The sequence below is a fragment of the Nomascus leucogenys genome, chromosome 22a, assembly GCF_006542625.1.
Source record: "Nomascus leucogenys isolate Asia chromosome 22a, Asia_NLE_v1, whole genome shotgun sequence".
Taxonomy (NCBI): Eukaryota; Metazoa; Chordata; class Mammalia; order Primates; family Hylobatidae; genus Nomascus; species Nomascus leucogenys.
In genome coordinates, this window is record NC_044402.1 from 140,632,531 (window position 1) to 140,636,424 (window position 3,894).

The window sequence follows — 3,894 nt, forward strand, 5'->3', positions numbered from 1 at the left end:
CTTGGAGGAAAACATGCCCTGAGGCTGCATCAGCCACTGCCCGACATCCATTTGAACAATGTGGCACCTGACCCACCACCTCCAACTCCAGCCCCAGGCCTGGTCCAGCACCTCCCTCAGCCCCCACCCAGCCTGTGTGGCCTCCCAGTGAACACTTCAGATTCGCTCCTCCACAGGCTCCCCATGGTCAGCCACCCAGAGCCTGGCCCTGGGGGTGGGGCTTAGTCCTCCCCATGCCAACAGCATGACCTACATCCAGAGCCTGCCCTGCTGCCCCCGACAGGCCAAGGTGACGAGGGCTGCAAAAGCCACCTGAGCAGGGGAGTGGGCCGGGGGGAAATGCTTTTCCAGCCTCATGTGTTCTGAGGTCTGGGATGAGCCTGAGCAACAGAGAGGCCACTGGGAGGCCGGCTGGTGTCCAGAGAGGCAGGCGAGCCACGGAGAGGCCACTGGGAGGCCGGCTGGTGTCCAGAGGGGCAGGTGAGCCACTGGGATGGCCACCCTGACATGAAACTGAAAGGCATGGACAGATGGGAACCCTGGCACAGTAAGGAAGGTTTTTAAATGTGTTCTCGGCAGGGACAGCAAAGTCCCCTTCAGGCCCATGTGCAGCCATGGGCAAGGGGCCACCCAGTACAACCTGCAGCTCCGTTGGCCCACCCAGGCAGGGCTTCTTGGTTTTAAGGACCAATGAGCGACTGAATCCAAGAATCCAATGGATCTTTTTCTAGTTGACCAAATGTTTTCATTAAAGTATAGTTGATTTTTATTTCAAGACAACCAAAAAAGGTCAGCAGTTACTTTAAAAGACTAGAAACTGGCCGGGTGCCATGGCTCACACCTGTAATCCCAGCACTTTGGGAGGCTGAGGTGGGCAGATCACCTGAGGTCAGGAGTTCATGACCAGCCTGGACAACATGGTGAAACTCCATCTCTACTAAAAACAGAAAATTAGCCAGATGTGGTGGCGTGCACCTGTGATCCCTGCTACTTGGGATGCTGAGGCAGGAGAATCACTTGAACCCGGGAGGCAGAGGTCGCAGTGAGCCGAGATTACACCATTGCACTCCATCCTGGGAGACAGAGCAAGAGTCTGTCTCGAAAACAAACAAACAAACAAAAAAGACTAGAAACGGAAAGACTGTGCATTCTGGGATCCTTTCGATAGCTCGTTCCTAGAGAAGTTTCTCTGAGCACCGGAAGCCGCAAGGAGGAGGCCCAGCGTTCCCTCCCAGCAGGAGCCGGCGTCTGTGTTGCTTCCCTGCAAGTGCCATTCTCCACTGATGACCATTCTTCTGTTCCTCTGGGAGAGGAAGAGGGAGAGGACGCAGTCTGAGAGGTTTATCTTACTTGTTAAAAAAAAAAAAAAAAAAGACCAGAAACGGAAAATATCATCACCCTGACGGCCTCTTCAGCCTTGCTTCTGTGGACGCACAGGACTATGGTTTGCTGGGGTTAAACTTGAGTCATTTCGCTCACTTGCTTTTTGCCAGAGAATAGCACTTTCTTAATTAAGAGATGAACCCCCTAGGCTTGGCTGCCAAGGTTTTTACTTTTCATCCAAGTTCATCACCGAGTGCTTGGGTGGCAAGTGCCTTGGAGACAGGAGGCCAGAGGTCCAATCTCCACCCAGGCAGAGCCACGGCGCAGGCGGGCTGATGGGGGCGGTGAGCTGAGGTCCTTCCCTCCTGGGGTTCCAGCAGGAAACACGTAGCCCTGCCTAGAGTGATGGGAGCAGGGCCTTTACTAAGGTGCTGCAGTCGGGTGTCGGGGGTCAGGAGGGGCCCCGGGAACTCAGGCTCTGAAGGGATGGGGGCCGTTGTCCTCTCTGAACTGACGGGCGGGTGGAGGGGTTCCTGGCGGGCCATGTGAGGAGGGGCTGCTGCACAGTGCCCAGGGAACGGTCACAGCCTGCCCCAGCCCCCTTCGGCCCCCTGTCATCCGTCACTGCCGGAATCTCCGCTGCCACGGCTCTGGCATTTGGACTGGGTCGGCAGCATCTACAGGCCCTCGGATGCTGGACAGTGTGGAATAGCTGGAACAGCTGTGTCCCACGCTGGGGAACGGAGGGCCTGGTGAGACGGCTCCCTGCTCTCCACGGGCCTCACACACCCGGCCTGGCTCTGGCCAGCTGGAGCCCACGGGTGGAAGGCCTGGCCAGGTCCTGCCTCTGGGGCTCCCCCAGCCCAGGCTGATGTCTCAGGGTGACCCAATTCCTCTTCTCGAGCCCCGAGTCCCAAGTCCAGCAAGCCCCATGGAGTGGCTCCCACAGGCCTCAGTCACGTCGCCCCTCCGGCTAGAACCGCCTGCAGCCTGCGTGAGCCAGGCCGAGGGCCAGTGGCCTGCCCGCCTCCCCACCACGAGCACAGGCAGGGGAAAGAAGGGCTCCCAGTTCCCCCTGGGGCATGTGAGCAAAAGCCCCCTGCTCTCCCAGGCCCCGTGCCCTCCAGCTAAGCCTTTGCTTCCAGTAGGAACTGAGCTTGGGGACGAGTCCCTCTCGGCCACCACACCCGGAGGCATCGAGGGTCCATCACTGGCCCCTCCAAGGTCAGACTCGGGCCTTTCCCCACAGACGGGAGGGCTTCACTGTAGCTCCTCACTGGGCTTCCCATGGTCAGCGGCTCAGAGCCTGGCCCTGGGTGTGGAGCTTGGAACTCCCCACAACAACAGTGTGAGAGACCGAGAGACGAGCTTGTTTCGCGACATGAAGACCACGGTGAGGATTTGGCAGGGAACACAGCGCGGCCACACGGTGGAACATGGACCTCTATGGTGACTCTGTGAGTGAAGGCAGAAGGAGGGAATGAATGAAGTGAGCTTCAGGGGGTCGCCAAGCTGCTGCCAAGCCCGGAACCTTCCACAGGCACAAAGCCCAGGGAACACAAGCCACGTCTGCCCAGAAAATGCCCCGTGTCCATGGGAGGAGACGTCCACTGCCACCAGTTCTGAACCCAGACATGCTGAGGGAAATATTGACAGATCTCTACACCTCTTGAATCTTAACAACTTTCAGAAGCTGAAAGATCTCTTCAAAGTGAATATTTCAGGTGAAAAGACAAGCGAGGCAGCGGGCAAGGAAATATTTGTGACATTAAACACAAAAGATTTGTATCTGGAATGCATAAGCCCTTCATGTCTCTAAGCAAAGACCAATGGCTCAAAGGAAAATGAGGCAGGCATCCAGTGTCCAGCGATCATCCAGAGATGCTGGGCTGGCCGGGGAGCAGGGGACGCAGGGGAGGCGACAGTGGGCAGCAGGGGCAGGAGTATGGAGGCCGAGATAATCTAGAGATGCTGGGCTGGCTGGGGAGCAGGGGACGCAGGTGAGGTGACAGTGGGTGGCAGGGGCAGAAGTATAGAGGCTGAGGGTGTTGGGGTGGGATGCCTGGTCCTGTCAGAAGCATGAGGGTGCACAGCCTGGAGAGGCAACGGCACAATTTCTGTCCAAATGATCCACGTTCTATTGACACGGCTATGGACCCAGACATTCCGTTTAAGGAATATTTGTGGACACACACGTTCCACAGTTTGCTGTGGCTGTGAGCAGTCGGGCATTACCTTGGGGACACAGCTGTGAGCAAAACAGACAAAATCCTCAACCTCATGGGGCTGACCATGGACAAAGCTTACATCAAACGGTGCACGGGAGGCAACAAAACTCAATCCTTGTCAATAGTGCAGCACTACTGATCTGCATGCACGTAGGGAAATACATCACGATCCGCATGTGGGGGCTGAAATGAATGAGTTCCTTCTATTCTGACACACATCTCTAAAACACATTATTACCTTGAAAAGCCAGCATATCTATGTGTTAAACTAAGGTTATATTTATATGCACACAACCTTAAACGTATGCAAATGTGTCAAAAAAAAGAGAAAACCTCATTGTTA

The 3,894-nt window shown here is 56.0% G+C and overlaps 1 pseudogene; it reads left to right on the top strand.

The window, feature by feature from the left end:
* The first annotated feature begins 1,137 nt into the window (after window positions 1–1,137).
* Window positions 1,138–1,341, top strand: LOC115832725 (annotated as a pseudogene).
* The last annotated feature ends 2,553 nt before the right edge of the window (window positions 1,342–3,894 follow it).